The following is a 27,564-nucleotide window of genomic DNA, read 5'->3' as shown; positions in this document are numbered from 1 at the left end:
ATCGTATCATTCTGATTGATTTGTCCGCATTAAACTTTCGCTGCTAAATTTCCAAGTGAATGAGAAATTTAATATCTGGTTTAGGGGTCCGTTTTAATGCTGACTTCAATTGGAGAGGCTGTAAGTCAAAGTTGTAACAAATTTTTGGCACATTTGTTAGGACCGACAATCTTCAAGTTAAATTGAAAATTCAAAGATCCCTCGTTTCATGATTGACTTGTATATTGCTATTGACTTGATTTATGAACTGTTGGAGACACAAAATAAACATTCAACTCTTTGATATCAATGACGTAATCATTTAATTACAACCATACTATAAAGATCACAAATATAAAAACACGAGACAGATAAAACTGGTCAAAGTAAACATTTCAATTTCACACACAGACGGCGACGTTGCAAAGAGCCCGAAGCCCTTTTTACATTTACTGAAAGACCACAACATTCGGAGAAGTCGTTAGAAAAAATATTATTTGTTCACCGCAACGCTAGATCAAAGATTGTTTAACTATTTAACTACATATGAGTTTACAGCCATATGACCGACCTCAGATTTATAGCATTATCCTGTTTATGCTTCAATAAGTTTGCTGCTTGGCTGAACTGACTTGAATCTTTGCCCGTTTTCGGTGCACTGTATGACGAAGCGACTCAGTTTGATCCTGACCGCCGCCGGGGTAAGACGCGCGTCCCGTTCCCAAGTTGTGTTACGAAAATAGTAACGTCTATTATTCGGTTATCTATATTCGTCCGTAAAGTGAAAGTGACTCGTACATTGTTCAGTGTAACTTTTGATGAAATGTTCGTACTATTCATGAGAGTTAACATTTAATGTTTTTTTTTCATTTGGAGTGGATTTTCTGGACAAAAAGTGAGTATTCCTATCATTATGTTTACCGCTTCACAATTAAATACCCCGTTTTGGTTTACGGAGAGTAATGTTCAGTTTAATTAATGTTCGTTTGATACAAATAATACGGACTCATTACCTTTATTTTAAAGTCGAATAAAGGATTTCGTGTCGGATACAATTAATTATTGTTGTTAAGCAGCTTAACGCGTTTTGTTTCTCGATTACGGGTGTAAATTAAGTTCTTTTGAAGCAAAAAATTGTATGTGTATTTCCGCGAAATATTCAATGAGGATTCATTTCGATTGATTTAATTTTAATGGTTTAATGAATGATCATTAGCGGTGATATGCATGTTACACGGAAACTGAAAAACGACTTCAAAGAGGGAATTTTCCAATAAGCATTCTAAAGTAAACAAGGCTTATAGGATGCAAATGTAAATGAAAATATTCATGAAAATTCGTCGATCAAAGGCCGGGAGTATCTGAGAGTGGAGGTTCGGGAGTCGGTTCAAAGTTGGTAGAGACTCGAATCGTATCGGGGAAAATTGATTTGACACATTAATAAGCGACGACACCTTTTTCATTAGGAGCGCGATGTGTTTATTTACCCTCTATGATTTGATCTCGTGAGGGTTATTTCTATATATTTTCGTGTAGGTTTTCGTCTGGATGGTTTATTAGATTATGTTTCGCGGAGTTTTGATCACAGTTGGGTTGAATAAGGGGTATGTTTTTATATTATGAATTGAATTAAAATGCAATGGTTTAAATAATTGGTTTAGTTTTTAATGTTTACTATTTTGTAGGAACGTTAATAATTTGATAAATGTTAATTTGGTCTCGTTGATGAATCAAAACCTGTGGTGTTGTTAAAATATTACGTTATTATCTGAAAACTATTCAAATGATAAGGTTAAGAACTAAAATAAAATGCATTCAAAGTCAAAAAAAAATATTTTTCATCTAAATTGGTATTATAATTCTTAATTTGTCAGAGTCAAGCCAGGCAATGTGACTGTCACTGGTAAAATAATTATAATATAAAATGTAGGTAGGTAATCATTTCCTTAGTTACCTAATGACAATAATAATAAGAGTACATAACATTTCATTCCTGCAATAATATTACGAAGAATTATTTAGTAAAGATTATTATATTGATAATATCCTTACATATTATTCTGAGAGCAAATGTTATAGGATAAAAAGCTATATATTATACTAAGAAGAAAACTAGTGACAACAATATTATTGATACTGAAGTCACTTTCTTAGAAACTCATTGTGAAGATTCAATGCACGTTTGGTTTACGAAAATATATTATAAACGTCTTATGTTTGTAGGTTTACTAGTTTTTTACAATGAAAATAATATTATTGCCTATATTTTTTTTCATATTAACGTTCGTTGCTAATCATTTTATAAATAAAAGATTTTTTCGAGAGTGAAAAAAGTACGTAAAAACATATTTCTGCTAACGTAAATAATGTGTAATTGTATTGTATAAATAGGTACGTCTCTTTAAAAGAAGGGGAGTATAATAAGTACGTATACGGTAAAATAAACTAAAAAGTGGGTAATAAGTACTACGAATGGCTATCGTTGATTCGAATGCCAAATGAAATAATATAAGTTGTGTACCGCCATAATAGTTGTTTAAGATGTAGTTTTACTTTGTGACTAGCGGCTGCCCGCGACTTCGTTCGCGTACACTTTCTTCTGTTTTCATAACATTTTATTGCTCCATAGTGTTATATTATATAGCCCTACTCAATAGACTATTTAACCCAAAGATAATTGTTTAATACGTACCACTCGTTCATGATATTATCATGTTCTAACAAACAAACTCTTCAGTTTTATCATTTATTACTACAGCTTGTTATTTGTATGTTTGTAAAAGTATCTACGATACAAGACCAATACGAAAGATGTATTTAAGTAAAAAAAGATTATGAAAGTAACCGTAATACAAACAACTATGAATAGAGAAACGTATTAAATAATCATATTCCGAGATATTCGTAAAGTTGCAGACAGAATCAGGTTTAATTTGCACATGTAATTCTACATGGTACCCTTGGAACATTGGTGGGGAATGTTCCCGGAACTAATCCGAATAGCGTCGACTAACAAATGGAATTTATTGGCTAATAGGTGAATGTGAAATTCCATGTAGCGTAAGTTAAGCCATTTTAGTTTTGAGATATTTTGCAGCATACGAAATATTTTTTTTTATCAATTAGTATGAAATACAGAAACATAATAAACAGGTAGCTTTTGCCTGTACGTATCTATTTTAAGTGATTTAAGTGGAAGAGTTTCGATTGTCCCTGGATAATAATATGACCTTTAATGATTCATGGTATAAACGATCTATAGATTTAAGAAAAATGTAAAATCAAAATATTCCTGAGTGACTTTATGTATGTAAATATTCCCTAGTTTGCACTCATACGGTTTTGACGTTCTGCACAACAAAACATGATATAAATTTATACTAATAGCGACTATACTTTCAAACCAAAATCCAAAACCCAAGTAATAAATGTTATAAAAGACAATATTATTATTCCTATTAACTTTGTGTGTTTTTCATCATTCATTCTTAAGAACCTGAAGTAAATCACTTCTTAATGTTATGATGCATTTAAAAAACAAACTTTATATAACTCAAAACTGACTGACATAGTGATCTATCAACACACAGCCCAAACCATTGGACGCATCGGGCTTAAATTTGGCATGAAGGTAAAAGGAAAACGTAGCAAAGGATTTTGATCTATTCTACCCACAAGTAAGGGATAAAATAGGGAATGAAAATTCTGTCCTGAGTAAGACACCACGCGGACGAAATCGCGGGCAAAAGCTATTAATAACAAACCAATTGTATACAGATAGTATTACAGTCATTCAAATCAAATGATTTAGTGATTAGCTATAATATATGATTATGTATCAATGGTTTCAGCGGTCTCTGACTAAATTACAAGTTAATTGATTTGACATTAGATATTCCGTTTGATGTTTGTAGTGTACATAATTATACACTACATTGATTTGGGGTTTTCATTCAATTTGCTATAATGATATTTCGCTAGTTCGTTTTGGTCTATTGTTATCTAATATAAGTTGAATTCGTAGAAAATAGATAGTAATTTAAGGCGTTAGGAGATGAAAATAAACTACAGAAACTTTTGATACAAATAACTTTAAGCTATGATTCATTAAATGGACACCCATCAATAGAACGTGTACCAAAGCTAACTTAACTTGCTTATAGTCAACAAGCTAATGATGTCGAGCGAGACAACTATGAACGTTTCTTTATTCAACGTCCAATGCAGATTTGAGCATTGGTAAAACAGTAGCTGTAGAAAAGTTCTATATAGACTTTTCTACTAGATTTGTACTTTACGAAAAACATACAGCCCAACTGTCACTCTAGACTTTTTGTCGCTACAAAACATTAGTGACATAGACAGGACTAGATTAAGTATTACTTAAATGTAAGTGATGCTTTAGTATGTCTACAACATTTGAATACTGAAACGACACTTTTTCATTGGTGACATGGTTTGAGGTCAACCTAGTGTCAAAGTTGTTTAAGCCGCCCGAAGTCCTGACACTGTGAACGACTATTATCTTTTTGAGAAAAACCGGGACCGACTTTTTACGTGCCTTCCGAAGCACGGAGACACGCAGGTCAAATACCATTATGCGGCCACCCATCTATGGAATGGTCAAGGTTGCATAACCCACTGATCGTTTACCGAAAGATGAGGGGCGACAAGTATAGTTCATGTATTTCGAAGTTAGTAGGGCTAATGCGTAAATGATGTGGCCAATTAATAAAACAAGTGAACCGTTTGAATTGATTGTTCATTAAAGCGTTTCGTTTTGGTCAGGGTATTGCGGTTTTTGATCTGTGAGTAATATTTTATTATTGTTTATCTTATCTTTTTTTACTTTATTTGGCTAAGATTTTTTGATAAAATTCAGTTTTAGAGAACATAAACTGTTGTCATGCCATTAACATTTTCAATAAACTGCAGGTTTAGCGTTGTGGGACGTAAAACAAAATAACAATTATATACAATTTTAAAAACTCTTTGTCAGATACATGACTATAGGCTTACAGGTTATTTCAACACTGTAGGTAAAACTATAGTATTCATATCTAACAACTTCTTCTCGCTATCGGCATCGTTTTTATTGTTACTTACAATAAATCCTAAATCCTGTTTGCAGCCGCAGCTAAACACAATTCTTGATCGAACAAAATTGGCGCTGATCATGTAATTGAATGATTCAAACTCAAGAATTTTCATTTACTATTTCAAGTCTTGTAAGCTTTATGAAAGCCGATTACAAGATTTTCACAGCTACGTCATAGTGTACCCAGACCGTCGAACATTGACATAATAGCCCTCATATAATAATAATTACGCCAAATACCTAGAGTTATGAATAAATAACTAACATTCGTCTATCGTATGCTGTATGTTGCGTAGTTCAATCAAATATTCACGCGAGTATCGGTGAAACGAGTTATTTTCGGTGCGTAGAACTTTTGATAGAGATATGCTTCCTTTTAGTTGTAGGGTTGGAGTATATTTAGAACCTTGTCTATCCAAATTGAACTAGGTATATTTAGGTAGGTTTGTCGGTGATTTAAGACTTTCCCAGGGTTAAAAAATATGATGAAATTGACGTTTAGATTACTAAACGTCAATTTCATCATATTTTTTAACCAACTCGTAAGCATTAGCTTACGAGTATATTATTATGTCAACCAAATTCAAAACTTATTTTCTCATTATTGGTATAGGTAAGAATACTCTGTTATGATTTTGACAACCCCACATACCTTACTGTGCAAATCTGCATGTACTGCAGCACCCATAAAAACGTACTTACTATATTTTAAATAGCTGATCAAATAATAATAAACTTATATATTTATATATGTTTATAACATGTATGTTATAAAGAAAAGTATAAGTGTTGTATATTCTTTTCCACGTAAAACGATTGAGAATTATTTCAATTCACATCGAATTATTTCCATATGTCGAACGAACGACCCTGTTTAGATCGAACTTTAAGAAGAGAGTAAATCATAGATACGTCTATCACGAAACATATTTCCGGCTAAAAATAGATTTTTTGTACAGCCACCTTTTATTCTTTATTTTGAATTTTTCACTCGAAAAAGGGCGCGTTTCAACCATATAATATGTACTGAATAAACCTGACAACGAACCATTTTTTCAGGAACAATGGAAAAATACCTTTGTTCTTGACTGAAGTTTGCAGTTTTACAGAGTAATAATTTGTATAAATTTTGATAGAACATAAATATGAAGCTATTACAATTTTTAAAGCCATTTTTTTAAATTACATAATAGATTTTGATGGCATAATAAGGTTATGTACCTCTTTGAAGATATAAGTACCTATTCCCTATGCTGCTTCAATTAAAATTGTTAAGTAGTTCAGTCACACAAGCTAACAAAGAAAATCTTGCTACTTTCTAAATTACACTACATCAGTATTTTATAAGTTTGAATATGACTCATATTTTCAAGGGAATAAAACTTATGACTATTGGCACAAGCCTTCCACTCCAAAAGTATTAAAAATAAGAAATAATTAATATTATTAATTTGTCGTTTCGCTAAAACAAGGCAAGTCGTCTACAGTCCATTCTATTAAAATGTCACTGGCAATTTTTCTTTGAGAAAAAAATCAAAATCTCTTTATATTTTTTCGTAAGGCTCTTCGTACACAAGGCTAAGGAAATCTCTGAAACTTAAGGACTTTATGCTTCAAGTGGCTACCAACATACAAATCCATTAAAATTCGTACAAGCATCGCTTACATTTTTTTTAATGACACTTCCTGCACTAAGAATTGCTCTTGTGTCGTGGGAACTTTTACAAACATACAAACAACAGACACAAGGTATAAGACACGAAACAACTATTTGTCGATCGCACAAATAAATTATTCCGTGTGGGAATCGAACTCACAATCTCCCTACGCAATGGTAGCAACATGGGGACCATAACCTGCGCCACGGAGGCAGTCACTTCGCAACTGGATTTGTATGGCGGTACACGCATTTTAACAATCCAGTACGGCCAGTGCAACCTGCGGCAAAATGCCATGCATTTAAATGTAAAATGGGTATTTTCACATAAATATTAGGTCGGGGAAAAAGTCGTTTCGGATTATAGTATGTATGAACTTGTAATAAAATCTTTTCTCTACACAAAACGGCTCGATATTTGGGTACCTCACGAGCTCACTGAAAGAAACCTACTAAAACGTGTACTCATTTGTGATTCTTGAAGCCATCGAGATTTTATTACAAGTTCATACATACTATAATGCGAAAAAACTTTTTCCCCGACCATTTAACCCCTCAAACATTCGTAAGTATAAAAAACTAGCTGACCCGCGCAACTTCGCTTGCGTCATATAAGAGAGAATAGGTTATAATTTTCCCCGTTTTTGTAACATTTTTCACTGGTACTCTGCTCCTATTAGTTGTAGCGTGATAGTATATAGCCTACAGCCTTCCTCGATAAATGGGCTATGTAACACTAAAAGAATTTTCCAAATCGGACCAGTAATTCCTGAGATTAGCGCGTTCAAACTAACAAACAAACAAACTCTTCAGCTTTATAATATTAGTATAGATATGTATGGCAGTAGTTACTTGAAGACTAAAATCGTTGAGTACCGAAGTCTTGCATAGTCTTGTGTACGAAGTACCTTATTATGCTTTGAGGAATGAAAAATAAAATGTGTCAAGCTCCTGTCATTGCGCGTTAATTATAAGTCTGAGGTCCCATGGTGTAGTGATAGATGAGATTTACTCTACTTTACTTGAAAATGCTTCATTATTTTGCTTTTGAAATGGATTTGTTAATACTGGTTGCTTTTCCAGTACATAAGCTTTTTTATATAATTGGATACGAGGTTAACGCAAATATGAATTTTACTTTGGTATTAACAACTTATTGAGTTTGATTAAGACTGAGAGATGTGTCTCTTAGTAGTGTTTTGCAGGAGGATAAGGTTTAAAAAAAAATCACGAATCCATTATCATCGTCATTGTATTTTTTTTTTCATGAGCACTGTTGGTAAAAATAAAAGTCTTATGAGAGAACTTTAACCAATCCAGTATTGTAAATACCCACTACGCGCAAAAATAAATTGTTATTGACTTACTTGAAACCAAGATAAAAATATTTTCTGAAATATCCCAAAACTCGGAAGAGAAATTCAAAAGAGATCCTCAGAATTAATAACATTCTTATTTGCAATATATCAATCAATCAAGACAAAGTGTAAGAGTAAAAATTCCGTATTTACATTTATTCCTTTCTTTTACAACGAACTGTATATTATTATTTTTTACTGCATACAAATGCATCAGCGTTTTCGTTTTCGTGTTTTCGCATCAGTACTTCGAGATATTGACGTTTTAAGTGTTAAAAGTATGTATCTTAAAAGGAAAATGTTACTGAATTTGTTTGTAGAAATAGTTGAATTATTGCGCTTTATCAAGAAAATGTTAACTTACTTAAAGTCGAAATCAAATCGTTTATTTATTAAAGGTATTAAAAATACTCTTTAATTATGGTTGTGGAAATTAGAGGTAGTAAATAATCACTTCGGAAAATAGGGCCATAGAGTAATAATGAACGAGAGAAGTAATGAGAAGAACGAGGAGTGGCCAGCAGAAGAATTTATATGTAAACTTCTTGTCCGTTCTTCTCCTGACCTCTGTTTCCTTAAGAAATTAAATATATATTTTTATTGTATGTATATAATATAATGTATTTTTATCGTAATAATATGTCCCAAAGGTGTAAGGTGCCTGAGTGATCGATCGTTTCTTAGAATCGCTCGAGCCACTCGGGTTGATTCATTTGAATAATGTCGTTCCGATTAAATAAATATCTGACAATATGCATTATGCAGGATTATATTTATGAAAAGCATACAAATAAATAAAAGCAAACAATTCTAGTAAAATGTAATTTTACAATGTTTTTATTTAATAACTAGAAAATATGTAACGTTTTTGTCCGTCGTTTAAAAATGGAAAATTAATTAATTTACTACCAAATTCCATTCATAATGCGTAATAATTTGCAAAATTACTACAAACAATAAATACTGTTAACGTATGGAATTCATTTACATGCATCCATATTAACATGGCGACATATTTTATGGAAATTAGCGGAGCAAGAATGAAATAAATGGCCAAATAAATTATTTTGTTACAGTGTTTTGCTTAACGATATGAAATACGAAATGAATAGGTCCAATGGCGTACCAGCCTAAGCCAAAATTATGAAATAACTTGAAGATTTTGATACTTTTTACTATAGTCCGACAATGTAGACTATTGGCATGCACGATTATTCTTCATTTTAACATAATTCTAGCTATTCTCAATAAAGGTAGCTGTATCAAATAAGGTACTGGCAGCTACATAAGGCTTCAGGTGACTGATATTCAAAACTCCGGATTTCGTTTACTTTCGCCGGTTGCCAACCTTGCTCTACTAAGTTGTTCAATAAAACAATTTTTCTAACCCGATGGATTATGAAAAAATAATAAATACATATTTTCGTTTTCAATTCTACAGAGAAAAATATTACCGATACTTGAAGTTATAAAACCATATGACGTCACTACGTAACTTACTTTAATGCAAGGTATATCGTAATTATCCCTCACACAATCATAGTCAAAGTTATCAGTAAATTTGGCCGTCCGCCCATCAAGACTCCATCGGACACAGTGTTTAGTGTCGCTCCTAGTTCATTGTCAGTCAGTACAGATCCTACTGAATTGTATCTAGAATTTACGAGCCGTTTTCCAACTGACATTTAGATGTGTGTTCCTTTGCATTCGTGTCGCGGATAAGCTTGATTTGTGATTTCGAAATTCTGAATTCGCAATTGCTTTAGATCTATAGATACTTTAACTATTCGATTCCTTTGGGGAATAATAATGAGTAGTTTAGTTATTGATTGGGGTGGGACTGAATTTGTACACGTTTGTAATGAAATAGTTGAGATACTCGGATGTGTTGATGTAGTTTAGTTGTTATGTGAAGGTAAAAGGTTCGTGTAATAATGATGATGATGATGAATGTTATTGTATTATTTGGGTTTAGTCACAAATATTACTATTTATTATTAAGATTATTTTAAAGTGAAATATCTCGCTCAATTATAAAATTCAGTTATGCCATTTGTGTAGCTGAATGTATTATGTCACTCTCCATTTATTATTAGACCCGAATCCATTTTTTTTAAGTGCATCGACCCCTATCTGATAAATAATCTATCTATTCCTCGGTTATTTTGTTATTTAATGTTTCCACCTAGGTATGAGATTAGCCGTAAAAACTCTGTAATAACTAGTAATTTACCGTTTCATAGACATCGAGCAAAAAAATAAAAGACAAATTAATACCTTCTGCAGATATTATTTCACAGAATTTATTTCCTTAAACATCCTGTACTTTTTGTTACTACTCTGTAAAAAATAAGCTGTCGTCAACCTTTTGATCAAACGCTACGAATTATCAAGAAAATAGTTGAAATAGAAAACGGCGTAATAGCTTCTAATGACGCAGAAATACTTATATAATTTGTAGAACTAAAATAGCTTTTGTATAGCCTTTAGTTTCAGAATATTTACTAATTGAATCATCCAATTGTATTGGAAGAAGACTATTGTTGAAGTAAGTACGTCTGATACCATTTTCGGGTATTATTACTGTTGAAATTGAAGTGCGTCCTTGGATTGATGACCCCTGTTTCTAGATAGCTGGTTTCTATGAACTGAAGATTATTTTGTGATATTTTCTTGTCTATCTACTATTACTTCAATCATTTCGGAGAAGAAAATTGGAACTTGACGAACAATAAAATTGACAATTATTATCAAAATTTTTGTTTTTCTAAAGGATCGCCGCAGAGCTAGATATAAATTTGTAATAATTTTTAATACAGACAAACAGATTTGAACTTATAAGCTGTGCGTCCACGGTGCGAGATCGGAGCGTACGGACCGTAAGGATTTGTTGCTTTGTATTAGTTTTTATGGTATTTCGAAATTAATATTTAGTCAGATTCTTCCAATTTGTCCAGTCCATATCCTCCGATTAAGACACAGTGAACGCGCAGCTATAGATGCATCGACAGCCGAAACAGTAGCAGTTTATTTGTTTAACCATAAAACATTACAATTCGAACTCGCTGCCAACTCTTCACAGATATTATCTTGATTATAACCAACGGAAACTGCAAATTTTTAAGGGTGGGAAATAAGAGTTGATCTTATTTTTCACCCCCAAAATTTTTACAGTGAAAGATTAATGGGTTGTTTTCTTGAACTACTGAAAGAAATAGGATGTAATACTTAAAGAAGATTAAAATGGAAACTAGATAAGTGTGCTAAATGCGGTTACAGGTTAAAATGATTTTTGAAGCAATTGTAAAAATGATGAACATTTCAAATATTGTGTTGTTTTAATTGAAAACAATGCTTGCATTAAAAATGTGTATCGTATTGGGCTAGCTGTTTTACTTTATATAGACTTTAATATAGTTGGAAGAAAGGCTATGCTGATTGATATATATTATCTAAATTTTATTTTCGATTTTTAGCTATTTATTTTCAAAACTTTATTGAAAACAGTATGCATATATATAAATATAATACATATAATAGATAGCGGTAAATATACCGCTATCTATTATCGACAACCAGTTGGAACACAAAAGTGCGGCTCTAGTGAGCGCAATAGAGACTATTTCTATAGTCAATTTTTAATTATCAAACTCGAATACTCGAACGTACCGAGTATAGTTAATCGCGCAACTGTTTTCATTTACCGTTAAATTGTAGTAAGTAGATTTCCACATTTCAAATATTAGAACATATCAATATATTCATGACGGTCAAGAATTATTGAAAGCCGCCCCATGGTAACTAAATGGAGTATTAAGTTCGGCAGATGGACTTACTAATTGAATTAACTCAAAGGAAGACGCTTGGGTCATTTCTTCGAAGCGTTTACGAGACCCATGGGATGTTAGGAGTCTATTCTAAGGAACGCACTCATCGATTAATTAATTTTCTTTTCTATTTCTCGTTCATTTTGATGAACTTTGTTTGATTGTTGGGATTATTATTAAGGTGTTATTGTTAATTAAAGAATTGCAGATATTTTTATAAAATATTGTTATAAGTAGACTCCTTTTTATTTTTCTTTTTTTTATGCACAGGCTATATATCAACCCATTTAATCCGAATAATTTTATTTCATATTCTAATTTAGAAATAATAATATTATTATGTACATATACGAGTATATAACTTTATTTTTTAAATTAGCGTTAAGAAAATCTTTGCCTGGATTTTTTTACAAACAACGAACTTGAAGTAAGAGCTGAACAAAACTGAATCACACAAATATTACAATTTATTCCATGTGAGAATCGAACCCAATAACCGCACAGCGGTGGCAGCGTGTTAATCACCTTAGCCACAATACCATAAGCGTGAAATCGAATATTTGTAATTAAGCTTGTTACTGCCTCTGTGGTCTGGGTTTGGAAGCATATACGACTGCTCTACCAGGTCCTGGGTTGAATTCCCAGATCTGACAAAGTTCTATTGCCCTTTTTCCACACTATATTAGATTATTCGCAATAGTAGTCCGGAATTTAGTTAATTGTCCGGTATATGATAATAGGCTTGGCCCCTATTTATCACAATAGACTTACATTGTACCTAAATGGGGCAACGTTAGTGTATTTTATACACTTCTGCTTATACGTTAAGGTATAACAGGCGTGATATTATGTATGTATGTGTGACAAAATGTAAATGCATGTTGGTTGGTAGATTTAGATATAAAAATAGCCCATTTCTTGATTGGGCACTCCAATGGTTTCCAAAGCATCTGAAATCCGTAAAATGGAAAATCTGAAAAAGGGATTACAATATAATACGACGTTCCTTTTCAAAGAAAATGCTAAGGTACATATCCATTTTGGTTACGCATCAAAATTTATGCTATATGATTTTATTTCCGCTTCACGTGGTATTACGGATTGGTGAGCCTCCCGTAATAACGAAGTTACATCATTCTTGTTGCCAATATCGCCTCGGATATTGGATTCTTGTTTTGTCTATACACTTGTATGTGTTTTTGGAATTTTTGTTGCTATGGTTACTGTAATTGCAAGTGACGTCTAAAATTCTACGAAAAACGTTGCTAAAATTATTGTAGCAAAAAACTATAATTCAATAAGCATACATTTTATCTATTGAAAACCAATATCTTTTAAATTCATATTGTGTGTCCATAATTGCAGTTAATATAATTCTGTATTTAACGCAATAAATATTTAAACAATAAATATGTTTTTGTGTGTAAGCAAATTTTCATTTGTATCCTAACCATGAAACTAAGTCATATGAAGTTTGTTGAACAGAATCTATATCTCAAAATATCAATCGATGTTTGTAGATTTTATCAGTCTAGGTTATCGAACCTTCTAAACCACGAAAGGTCAAATTCATCTAAATAATGCAGAGAATGAATATCCTAAATAAGGGTTTCTTTCATAACCTCATGTATGGTAATAGTTCAGTACGGATCTGGTGAATATATTATATTCAGGTAAAGTGCGGTCTTAGTTTAGCCATCCCGGGGGATATTTATATGCCTCCGGTTATGCAAACTTGAGTTTACACTCAAATCCCAAAGTAATATGACTATGTGGCATTGACATCTATTTTATATTTGTGTGTTTCGAAATTAATAATTCGATACTTTTGACTTCGAGTCTTGAAATTAAATTGCCCCTTTTAGCTTTCATCCTATGATAACAATGATAATCATCTCGAAACCCCATGATTGAAGACAGATATTTTTATATGTTTGCAGCAAATATTTTGTCCATTTTAATATCTCCCTAAAAAGAGAAGATGTTAAACCAAACTATAGCCACGCGTTTCAATTATATGAATAAAACCTTTACTCAATAATACAAAAACAAATCATAAAAACAAAAGTGATGACAACGACACTAAATCCACTTACAAAGTTATGGATCTAACTCACTTTAAAAGTTGTCTAATCAACTTCAAACACAGAACAAGAACCACAATAGCAGACTGCAGAACTAACGTAAAGTTGAAGAACATTTAAATCATAATGCACGTATCGTTGGAGCCAGTCGATCTTATATCAAGCTTTGTTCACTTCACCGGCTGACAACACAAAGGGCTCGCTAACGTTTCAGCTTACCACTTTTGAAAGGTCCTATTGCCAGTGATTTCGACTTGAGTTTTTCAAGTAAAAAATATGAGGATATTTTCTAAGAAGATTACCGAGAAAAAGGTTTTGATGATGGCAGATTTTGCGGATCTTTGAAAGGATTTTTCGATGTTTTTGGTTTGATATAGACTAGGCTTTATTGACGGTTTTTTGTAGGTACACACACACGTAATATTACACCTGTTATACCCTAAAGTATAGAGGTGTGTAAAACACGTCCAAGTTTCGCCATTAACAAATGATAGTACGTAATAGGGGGCGAGGCTATTGCCGGGTTTTTTATTCAATTACTAAATTTTGTTTGCTAGTTAATTTATTTCTGAACTTAGGAGAGGTCGGATTTGATGATGTGTTGTCGAACTCTCTTGCATACCTTACTTGCTTCGTATTAGAACTAAGACTGACATGATTTTGGAATGTTCCCTATAATATACGTAGATCAAATTCATGTTTCAGGAGGATGATACCAATATTATATATACTTGCGGTTGAATATCAATATCTCTCGTGCTATTATTAAGACGTATCTGCGCCGAAGTTGCCACGACAACGATTTACGTTCGCAAACAATTTCACGGATCAATCGGTGCAGCGATACTTTGACAAGAAATACTGGATTATCTTATTTGATACTTGCAGATACAAAGGATGATTTCAGATCTACATTTTAGGAGCAGTTGTAGCCTTGTGGTCTAAACATTCTGGAAGATTATCTGAACCCACTGCAATACAAAAACTATATGCCCAAGTTTTACGATTTCTCTAAGTTATGTGAGCATTAGAAATAAATATCACAGTCATTTGTTTTCACAGAGACCAGCCGAGTAGCAATCAAGTAATTGTTAATGAAAAATTGTATCTGTATCTTTAGTGTACTCTGTAAGAATTATTTTATTTCTGTTATTTTGAATATCAAACCCTCTTTTCTCTATAGTATTGGGTATAGAAAATAGCGATACAGGTATAAAGATGTTTTCTCAAGCAAATCTTCGATCTTTGAAAAGCTAAACTTTGCTAACAAAATCGTGCCTTTTAATCGAGGAAAGTAGATGGCTGTATCTTCAGCGTATTCACCGTAGATTCAGAAGTCAAACTACACAAGTCTCCGTTACTCAGTCTGTTCTGAATGTACGTACTCTGCATTAACTTTCACTAAGATGTTTTAAGTTGTAGAAGTTTGTACTTTATACAATGGGCAATGAGTTGAGATTGCTTGATTCGGTTAATTATGATTAGGTGTTATTGTAATGAAGATAATTTTAAAAGTTTTTTTTTCTTTTGTGGAAAATTGTTTCAGATAATGTCTTTATTGGAATTTGATTACAATGTGCTCAATTGCGAATAGTTTATTTTAATTTATTTTGGTGTTTGATGACTACTTAATGATAAATGTGCAAGTAATAAGGTAGTGTTAGATGAATATATGTATGTACATATGTTTTTGCATGCTCGTTTTGCATGTATAACATTTTTATGCCAATTTTACACATCCAGTATTTATTTTCAAAAAAATATCAAACAATTTTTCGTCTAAACACATAAACCACTGCACATTTGAAAAAAATAGTATTTTTGACACACGTATATTTTATAGAATTTTTGTATTTTTTTATTCCGTTTGAAATACGTCGACGATTGAGTAAACATAAAATTGATATTTGAGTTTCAAAATATCAATTGCCAATCTTTTTCACAAAAATGTCAGTATTCGATATGGTTGCAATTTTACCGGTTTCGTTTCTATTAAAGTTAGCATCTGAATAAATTTATCGATAGTTATTTATAAACAATTTTTATTTTGATTAATATGGAACCCCTATTTCTACTAAATATGTTTAGGTATATCTTGAATTGTAGAAATTATATCGAGTTTCATTCATTAACTTCGCAAGAATTAAACCTCATTCCGTATATTACAAAATAATTACTATCACAAGTATTTATTAACGTACGTACTTTAAAAAATGCAAGGAATACATAACATGAGTAAGTTAAAAAGTTTAGTATTAAGAAGGAAATCTGATATTTTGTTTCATTTTCTACGAATGTCTTATGTCAACAACGAATATTGGTTATTCCGTCCACACACTTTTTTCTTACAAGAATTTCTTTCCCTTCCTTTTTTCCTTCATGCTAAAATTTAATTTTGTATTCTAGTTTATTTATTCAATTGCTCTCAACTATTCCAAGTGGGTGGAGTGTCGCATTGTCAACCCTTATCAGCTATAGTGTAGACTCCAAGATGAAAGCTGAGAGCGGGTAAAAACGCTTAAGTTAGCAAATTATTAAATACTAGCTGACCCGCGCAACTTCGTTTGCGTGTATCCCGCTACTTCGACAAATACAGTCAACGCACCAACACATATTGGATACTAATTTTCAATTCACAATAACTTCTCTTTCCCTTAACCGCGTTTAAAATATTAAAATGTTTTTTGGTTTCTGTGACTCTTCTTTGATCGCCCCCCCTATCAGTTTTTGGAAAAAATATTTAAGTAATGTACAGATTTTTTTTTGTCTTATATGTATAGATCAAAGTCGTAGTACCTACTTTTTAATATTATTTATTTTTTATGTACCGTTTTTTTATATTTTTTGTTTTTTTTTTATGTAGGTACTTACCTACTTTTGTTATATACATCTAACTATTATTTTCTTGTTTACTTTTTAAATTATTTACATTCTACATTTTATTACTTTTACTTATTTTTTATTTACATTTATTTTTAGAAGATTAACTTTGTCTACATTTTTTGAAATATAATATAAGGTATACATACATTTTCATTTTAACGATGAGAAAGGTTTCCCATATATTTAAAATTAAAGACTATCTACAATTAAAAACTACCTGTAGGTAGATATACATGTTATTTTTTTTTATTTTCCTTTTACTTTTTTTTATTTTTTTTTTCTTTACCTTTTTTATGTATTAGATTGTTATAGGGACGCTGCCCCCGCCGCCGCGGCCGGCCCGTACCGTGCCGCAATACTAATATCGTGATATCTCCTAAACTATATGTCTAAATAACACACTGTAAACTGCAAAAATAATCTAAATTAAATGCTCGTGATGATGAACTTACTTATTTTGATAAGGATATATGTATTATTGGTTATATCACCAGTTAAACATCACCCAACGAATTAAATGTTTTTTTAATACAGAAAAGTAGTTTTTGTGACTTAAATAAAAAAGCTGGATATATGTCATCGCGGACTTTTTTGTAGAACTAATAAAGACCAATGTTTTTGCTATACATTGTTCTTACTTGTATCCAACGGTATAAGCGGCGCACGCACAAATGCAATTTTCAATTAGATTTTTTTTCTGACTTCTTGGACATAAATCGCTATACCTCAGCTAATAAAGTTTCAATGTATTTCAATTATATATAAAAACCTGTCGGAGAAAATACTCTTTCTATTAGTGAAAACCGCATCAAAATCCGTTGCGTAGTTTTAAAGTTTTATGCATACGAAGGGACTACAGACAAAATGGGCGACTTTGTTTTATACTATGTAGTGATAATAATTAGATGCTTATTAGCTTTAATGATTATAGCTCAGTAATTATTGTCGAATATTAGAAATATGGAAAAGTATGTTTGTATGTTATTTTCTTTACGCTAAACGATTGAACCTATTTAGGCGGAATTTTGACAGATATATGACACATTCTCCTTGGAACTGAATATGCTTTTTTGTCGTGATCAGTATTTTGTACATTTGAATCTGGTACAGACGTTTTGAACAGGTCATTTTTGCTGTTCTTTCTAACTAACAGACTCACTTGCATTATATTAGGATTTTTTAAAGTAAGTTTCCTCCTTATTAATAATTCTGTTCAAAAACAACATGTTATTATTGGTACCTTAATTATCACAAGCTAATTAAAATTGGCATCCTTTGTTTCGTTGTACAGATTACCAATAGCGGCTAGTGCGGTGGATTACGGTTTTCGTGCCTTTCATTAAAACCTTCAAACCATACCGTAATACGATGGCGATGGGTTTAATTAGTCCCGTATTTATTTACCATCTAACCAAAATATTTACAGCGCAGAAAAGCTTTCGATTTTTTCCTTGAACTTTATTATCAGTACAACAATAATAATTTGTTCTAACACAAACACATGAAGATGTCAATAGATCTTTACGTATTTTTGTTGCATTTTCTAATATATCAATTAGTCTCCCAAAAGAATGTGCCACAATTTTAGTTGTTGTAGTATGTTTTTTGTTTAGTTAAGAAACTTTATGGTACTTTAAATAAAATTATATATTTATGCAGACAATAATTTAATAATTTGCCTACACTTTAAAAGAGCATTAATTTTAGCATAATTTTTCATAAAAAATTGTTTGTGCTTTTTCCGCTTCAGCTTCCATCTTAAACCATTTCTTAAGTTCCATCCCTTGCAAAGTAGGCTCGGACGCAAAAACACAGTGTATAATGTTAGTGTGCCGAATAACATTACACAGTTACTGGCAATTGTAAAGCCCGTTCGACCTTTTTACTCTAACGCCTAGGAAAATGTTAGGTCCTAAGTAGACGGTATAGCCTTAAATTATAGTTTATGTTTCACGCGTGGGTTAGAGAATGTTCCAGTTCTGTTTTTCTTTTAGGTTTTAACCTTTAATGGTGCCTGTAATTCTGCACGTGGGGTTCGGTGGCAAAATAGTTTGGGCTGTTTTTTTAAGGTACAGTGAGCTGCAAAAGACGCTTAATAAGTTCATATTTTCAAAACTTTCATAGTCATAATCAGTAGAATAAAATATTTCAATCATTTCAACACGTTTCTTTGACGATAATGATATGAAATGCTTTTAAATATAAGATTTCGATAGAGTGAATATGTTCAGCTACTTTTGAAGCTGACGCTGCAATGTTGAGAGTTCACAGATTATGTAATATTTTTGTGTTGTGTATGAATGACCTAGCTAATCAGCTGGAATATTTATAGTTGTTTTCATACATTTGCTCCTTTTAGCGGATCGGCTATATGACATTTATTAAGTAGCTGTGGAATTATCCCTATGATTATTTTAATTTAATTTTGTTATTGTTAGATTTTTTAAATCTATTATTGTGGCCGTTCATAATCTAAAAGTTATCAATAGCCCCATTACGACACTAAGGTAATCGGAAAAAAGCACAGGAGCACCTCGGACGGGAACCTGAGACAGTAAGTCTCAAACGAGCATACTTCTGCTCTGATCCCAAACGTAGTGAATACTCTATTTAAATTAATTGCTATCAAACGTTGGAATATAGTCACAGCAATTAAAGCTATTGGTTTCTCTTTTGTAAAAAATATCCAGGCAATAAATAAATTGGGTTTTGGTGCAAAAAATATTGTAGAGTAGAACGAATAAAATTTATGTTATTGCCGAATAAAAGTGCTGTAGTAACTGTATTGAAGTACCTCTCAGAATGAGGGGATTATTTTGATATCGATCTATGGTCATAGGGCTTAGTGTAGAGATTGAAAGTGATTTATTCGTTATAGTTCTGAAATAAACACTTACTTTAAAAGCTTCAGCGAATAACCAAACGGGCCTTAACCACTTTGTATTGCCTATGTGTAAGGTACTTTTACACTATAAATATGTGTTATTTTTTTATCCGTCTGCTTTTTTATACAGTGTACATTAAAGAACTTACTAATTTAATTTAAAACTGAGGCTATTGGTATACCAAAGGTAGTGAAATCATATGTAGGTGTAACCAAAGAGAGCGATTGCTACTGGGCACGTTATTAAAGCCGGGAAATTAAATATAATATTCCAGCGGACAATTTTGTAATTTTTCTCAGGTTACGTTTTTATTATTGTTTATTTATAATTATCTTTTATAACTTAGATTCTCAGAATAATGTCAATTATTTCTTTATCTCGTTTACCTGATCAAAGACCAGTTTTTTATTAACAGTCAGTATTTTTCTCACAAATAGGCCAATTAATTCAGTCCAACTTATAACGAATTTCCTCTTTTCGAGAAAACTAAATATTGTATCAGTTTCATAAAGCAATTATTTTAATGTGAATTAAAAGAAAACTGCGAACTTAACGAATATTGTTACGAGTATACCTTACTGTTGTATAAATAAGAGGCTAGAAATAAATATTTTTTTGTCTACTTTTAAGGTTTCTTGGAAGTCTGTATTTAATTATAAAAGTGGTAGAACCTTAATTATATTTATATTTTGAAAAAATAAAAAAATTGCTGAGACTTTCAAGCTTCTGACTACTGTTAACGAACTGTCAAAGATCTTCGAAAATCACATCCGGGACCCACAATTTAACGTGCCTTCGGAGAACACACCACTAATTCATAAACAACAATTATAAAAAATACGGTAAAATATTTTTTTACTTTTAATTTGTTACCTTAACAGTCACATCCATTTCCATATTCATTTAACAATCAGGAACATTGCAGACTTCAATTTCAGCTTATTAAAACTTAACCAAAAATGCAGAACGGCAACATACCTTCGTATTTCGTACACTGTAAATAAGAATGAATGGCCGCGTTTCTGTATTGTCTGGCCACATTGAATATTGCGTTTCAGCTCAATATTATTGTACATTCAGTTATATTAAACTCTTTTGTTACCATCTAACAATGGCCTCAAGTGTACACAACGTGGGTAGTTTGAATTTTTATTAATTCTACAATGTTGTTTTACGGTACTTGTTTAACAGAACATTGTTTCGTTATTGCATATTTTCTTTGAGGAATTGAGAGGGTTTTTTATTATAATTTTACTATGTCGTTGCTACACTTTGTGGAGGTAATTACTTAACAAAAACTCTTTCTTTAGAAAGCTTGGTCGTCAACTTAGTGTCAGTTTTTTTTAAGACTGACGATTCTTTACGACTCATATTTGAAGTAAACCCGAGACAATTTTCTCGTACTGTCTGAATCACGGATATAAGGAATCTGAACTCAACTTATGTAATTTTTATCTGTTTGACCACGACCTCTTATCAACGCTGCTAGTTTTATATGTGTTAAAATTTGGTTCATTTCTTGAAGACATGGTTATATAAAACAACAGTGCCTTTGACTCTACTGTTGTTTGCTTATTTAATTTATTTTTGCAATAAAATACACAAACACATCATGCACACTTTAAGATAAAACCTAACCTAAAAAGAACCAATTTATAACCTCTATCGTGACCTAAAATCGGAAGTTCTGACGTATCATCAATCATGGCTAACATAAAACTAGATATGTCAGTGTATTCGAATAACTACGCTCACGAACAATATAGAAACTAAACGTATATTTCGATATTAGGGTTTCAAATGTAGGGTAATCTAAATCCATTCACGAACTATCTAAATGTGTTGCGGTTAGCCTAATTTGTTAACATGTACATAACAATTAGCAGTTAGAACTATTTGGATGTTGATGTTTGGTAGAACACACACATAAATATTTAAAAAAAATGTAGAATAATCCGTCTTTCTTTGTAGTTAAAATATTGTTTCTACAATAATATCATCTGAATTTACGATGAAACATACATGCATAATATGCCTTTCCCCCATAGGGGTTAGGTAGAGACAAATAACGCCACTCGGTACAATCCTTACAAACTTTCCTAGCCTCACTCACTTCCATACATCTTGTCATACAGGACCACCGAGTACTATCATGCACCTGACCTTTTTTCAAGACATCGACGACATGACTAATGTATATCTTTAAAGGACGGTTCCTCCCTGCGTTAAAACTTATACTTACATACTAATTATATTCATCGAGGTTATTTCCTATCACAAATCTCCAAAGAATTTACACATTCGAAATTCCTTTCTACGCATGCAAAATCTTGTCAAAATAACGTTTCCAGTATATCTCTTTCTCAACGTCTCCTGCTGTGGAGTTGAATAAAACTCACAAGTAAACCAGTTTTATCATGTCTTTGTACTTATTTTTACGTGACATTTCCTTTTATAAGGATTGTACGGTAAGTCAACGCGTATTAGATTTGCGATGCATTCTTGTCTCCAAGACTGTATTCTTATTACGTAAGGCATCTCTTTTGTTGCTTTATTCATATGTTTCTTTCTGAAACGTTTTTGTTCTGGTTTTGTTGTTCATTCGAAGATATGGGTTAAGATAAGCTGCTTTTTTATTATGTTATAGCGAAGACAACAATATCATAAGTAGAACGTTAGAACTGTAGACGAGTATCAGTTTTTCGTAGCTCCATAATATATAGAGAGTAGGATTATTAATTTTAGCAGGTAAAAAGTAGCCTATGTCCTACTACCTTTCAACTATGCCGTCACGAAAAAGTCTTCTATATTTATTATCAGAAAGAAAGCCATCAATGGCCGTCTCGGCCTGACTTTAACTTATATACTTAGCATATTATCAATTTAGTGATCTAATAAACAGAAAATACTTTCAACGTATTAGACTAAGTATTTAAATCCCTTAAAAATAGCTATATGAATCTTCTGATATATTTTATGCGAACGATTTTAAATTAACGTTTTCAAAACTTATCAACTTTCTCGATGCATGACATGCATGTCGATCGCACTTATCCAGATATAATATCTGATAACGACTTCTTTACATAGTAGTGCATAGAATCTTAAGTATTATGACAGCTTGCAGTCTTTTCTTAAGTTTTTGGTAATAAATTTGAGATAAGAAATATTGAATTAAAAGTATAATATTTTTATTACATATCTTATAGGAATATTTTGATAACATTTCAATCTTTTATTCTACTTTTCATTTAAGTTTGTGGTGTTGCTGCAAAATTCTTGTTAGTTCTTTATTTTCTTTGTACAAGATGTTTTAACTAATGTTACTTGAGGTCTTTGCGGTTTATTTGTTTTTCTCACAGATGTTAATTAATTTACTTCGCGCATTCCCTTTGGTTGTGTTTTATAGTACGTAGCGCTTAGGTTAATAAGTTGAAAGCAAATTAAATTGCATTAAAAGATAAGAAACTTTACTATCAATAGTTCAGTTATTAGTCTAATTGCTTGTTTTTAAGGACTTACTTTAATTTTTTTTTAATAATAAAATATCATTCCGAGCTTGTTTCAGAAAATTTTTGCGAGTGTTTATGCCAAAACAGTTTAGTGTCGTCTTCGGTATAAAAGAGTAAATAATTATATCACTACACCATGTGCTGTAAATGAGAGTGTTCAATATTGTTACATAGTGGTATGAAAACAGTAAATCAATAATTACAATATTAAAGTATTTATTTTCAGTACGTCAAAATTCATTCAGAATAGTAGATTATTTCAAAGCTAGATTACAGTGTAATACTGCACAATGCATCATAATCCAGAGATTATAAGAGACTTTACACACTGGTGTTGCGTTAACCGCACGTTGATATGGCGACTAAAACGATATGATTTTTATTTTGAGTGTACTACTTTTATCATCATTGACCTGTGTCCATCTACTGCAGATGATTCAGATTATACTACTTTACTGCACTGATTATTGACTAATCAATGACTACAGAATAGGCTATGAGTTTTCAGAATTCAATGCGTACCCGACAATTGTTTTGCAACGACACTGTGTCGTGCAAACCACGCACATCATACGCAATACTTTATCGTAAAGTATGTAACAGCTATAATAAGAATAACTTAAAACTTATTACTATATTTCATAAATTAAATTTTGGTTTTTAATAAAAATTTTCGGGATTCAAATAGTAGTATCCAATAATAATATATCCAGTTTATTGGACAGACAGTCAGACAGAGTTACTTTTGTTTTTATATCATTTTAAAAGTAGGGATTATATATTATTATTGTTGACGTATAAAAAATTAAAGCATAGTCAGTCTATACAAAACGCAAAAAACAACAGAGTCTAACTAATGTCTAAATGGGTTTGCTAATACGTCAGTTATTATCACTCACTAGTGATTATTAGCGTGATAAATGTCGGTCAGTAAGGACCCCTAAGGGGCAGTATATCTCGAGAAACAGCTTTATAGCCCCCATGTAGCTTCAGTTTGACATAAATGCTTGTAGGGCTAAAATAGAGAATAATTTATTGGCTTAATTGTAATCTAAATAGTATAATTTTATTTTGATTTTTAATCATCGTAACTCTAAAGACCTTAAGATAGCCGAGTGCTATAAGTTTGCACCTCCCACACAAGTGGTCGATGGGTTTAATTCGAGGCAACACACCAATGAAGTTTCGAAGTGTGTATTAAAATTATTAGTTGTTCCAACAGTGAATGGAAACAGCGTGATGCATTCTTGCTTTCTTGAGAGTTCTTTAATTCAGTTCTTGAAGGAATGCAAAGTCCTTAACCCGCCAGCGTGGTGAACTCTAGGCCCAAACTTTTGTCATAACGGGAGTAGATCCTTGCCCAGCAGTGAGACAGTAATAGAATATATTTATTATTACAACTCCATAGTAAATAAACTGCTGGGCGTCGTCAACCCATATACACACACATATCCAAACATGTAGGCAGAGGTGTATGTAATTAATGATTAGCAGTCGTATACACAACCAACAACACCACAGAGGTAGTCAAATTGTCAACGCATTGCTAAACCAAAACCCTTTCCATTGGTCTACATCTTTTCGATTTTATGATTTTTCCTATTTGTTTATTCCCCATGTGTATACTAAACATATTAAAATTATTGTACGTACTTAAGTAATTCATATATGCAAATTTATTAACGTTGTTATTTTAGTTTACACCCAATAATATACTGTCATAAATTCATTCTACACCGGAAAAAGACTTCCAAACTTATAATTAAAATTAAATGGTAACATTTAAAAATTGGTGCGCATATAAATCAAAAGAGACTCGATTTATTAAATCGAACATCGAGCGAGCTAGCGAAAAAGTTTCAGCGACAAATAAACGATTTTCAGTCTGAAAATGTTCGGTGTCGCATCGCTGAAATTGATTGGAATGCACCCACTAGTGTTGTCAAAGTGTCTCTTAACTTTTGCGGGATTCTGGGATATCCCGGGTAGACTTACATAACTTATAAAACGGGTCTTACAAAAAATATTTAAGTCTGCTTACTATTAAAAAATCTCGCCACGTTACTACAATCAGGTAACTCAAATAAAAACGTGGGTTCTTAGCAATATAAACTCATAAATTTCAAAATGAATGGGTAAATGAACGAACAACTACAATGATTGGCAAACCTATCCTATCGTCGTTGACATAAATACAAATATATAAGGTAATTAAGCTTATCAGATCATTGTTTTGTTATCGATGCATTTCTTCATTTTCTCTAACTAGTTCGCGATTATTGTGAGACTTTTCACTTCAGCTTTTTAACCTTACTAATTGGTTTCCATAAGTCGAACACGCCGATAATTGCCGCTATAAGGGCTTCATTATTTGGGCAATGGGAGACTTGGATTTCAATGGGAGATTTGTTTTGGCACCTTAATTTTTGGTGTAAATAAGGAAATTCAATCGCTTTATATTATTTGCTTCGTAAGACACGAGTTGTTTTAAGATTTGACGCAGACGGCGGGCAATTTATTTTCATTAGAAATTCATATAATAGACCGGAGTTAATGATATTATTATTAAGTGCATCATTCGTATATTTGTCTAGCGTGAAGTAAAAAAAAAAGTAATGATAATTGTGAATAGTTAAAGCAACTGACTTAACATTTAGCCCGCTCCGAAAAACAATTACTTCTTAATCTAACCTGAAAATAACTGAACCTGTTTTACTATGGCATAATCTTAAAATCTTACTTATTTAGCGATATTCTTATCTTTACAATTAATTTTCTTTTAATCCACTTCAAACAGCGCGCATTTCTTTCAATCCCATATATAGAATTCTATCAAACTTCACTATCACGAGTGTCCGTTATAAAGGACTTTATAGAAACTCTCATATATGAAATGAAGTCGTCTACAATGGAATCCCTGGACGTGTGGGAGAATATTGCGTTTATACACATTCACAATTGAATATTGAATGCGGAATTATCTTTGAAGAATTTACAGTGTTTCATTTCAAGAAAATGTTCCATTTTAAAACAGTTCATACTTCTTATGCCAGTACCGTGATATTGTTCAAAAAGGTATGGATGGATTGTTTAACGCAAAATTGGGGGCATACATGAAAAGGATTTCCCTGTTTCTGTAATTACCTACTCATAGTACTCATACTTGATAAAGCCGTTCTCTCTTTCCTACTGAACGTTTATAGTATATTCTGTGTCCTGTTGAGGCTTTTATTACGTTATTTTCATTATATTATTATTATTGTAATATTGTTTCGAGTATATAAAACAAAATCATTCTTTCAAAGTCCCTTCACTAGGCCTGAACTGGACGAACTCTGTGGACCACACAATTTTTTACTGCACCGCTGAAATCGATGCCACCATACGCGGTGAATTGGTGGGATAACCACTTTTCCAATCGGAAAATTGGTCAGACATGCAGCGGTTTGACTCAGTTAACAATGGTTTACAAATAATCAAGTTTGTGATGACACTTTTCTAGATAGTGTATAAGAAATACAATAAAATCATAAAAAAAAAATATATTTTGGACTTAGGAACTAATAGAACACTGCCACTTTAATGCTGTAATGAAATGAATATCATTAGACAACTCTCACGCACGGTCAATTTGATCCAAACTAAGCATAGCTTGTACTATGATAATCAAATAACTGATAAACAAACTTATAAACTATAGTCTACAGTAACATATACTACCAGAAGGTATTTTACATCAGCATGTTTTTCCTATAAATATAAGAAAACGACATCATTTGTGGTAACAAAGAACAATTCGTAGTGTTATCGAATGAATTTCCTTGAAATTCTACAAAAGAATAAGCTGAGAATGCTCTTTTTAATTGTATTTGCTTTGTAAAAGCACATGTAACCTAAAAAACGAACCGAAGATGCGGGCCGTACAAAATAAAATATAACTTTGGGGAAATAGGAAAAAAACATGGTACCAACTGGAGTACTTATTTAATTTAAGTTAGGGGAACTCGTAATAGCTTTTGCGTAGCTAAGTTTTATACTGAAAACGTTGCCGAAATAAAAAAGTTGTATTTAGATTACCGGTTGATATCAGACAAATAATTTCTTGATGTATAAATTGTGTTTGCTCAACGAATATTAGTTTTTTGACTTGAACACTTATTACGTTTGTGTTTTCAAGATTGGTACGTTATAAATTCGAGTATTATTGTCGTTTTCATTTCATTTGTATTGTTTTGATGTACTCGTGTTATATTTTTCTTTATAGTTTGAGATTAAAAGTAT

General features: G+C 31.9%; 1 protein-coding gene across 2 annotated transcripts in view; it reads left to right on the top strand.

Annotated features, from left to right (window-relative positions):
- The first annotated feature begins 679 nt into the window (after window positions 1-679).
- Window positions 680-27,564, top strand: part of Grip (Glutamate receptor interacting protein) — a 304,859-nt gene continuing 277,974 nt past the window's right edge. For both annotated transcript variants that reach the window (XM_076114045.1, XM_076114043.1), the window contains exon 1: window positions 680-874. The gene's annotated coding sequence lies outside the window, so the exon portion shown is untranslated. The remainder of the gene's footprint in view (window positions 875-27,564) is intronic.

This window comes from Anticarsia gemmatalis, chromosome 5 (genome assembly GCF_050436995.1).
Source record: "Anticarsia gemmatalis isolate Benzon Research Colony breed Stoneville strain chromosome 5, ilAntGemm2 primary, whole genome shotgun sequence".
Lineage (NCBI taxonomy): Eukaryota > Metazoa > Arthropoda > Insecta > Lepidoptera > Erebidae > Anticarsia > Anticarsia gemmatalis.
The sequence above is the reverse complement of the archived record's forward strand: the minus strand, read 5'-3'. Positions and strand labels throughout refer to the sequence as shown.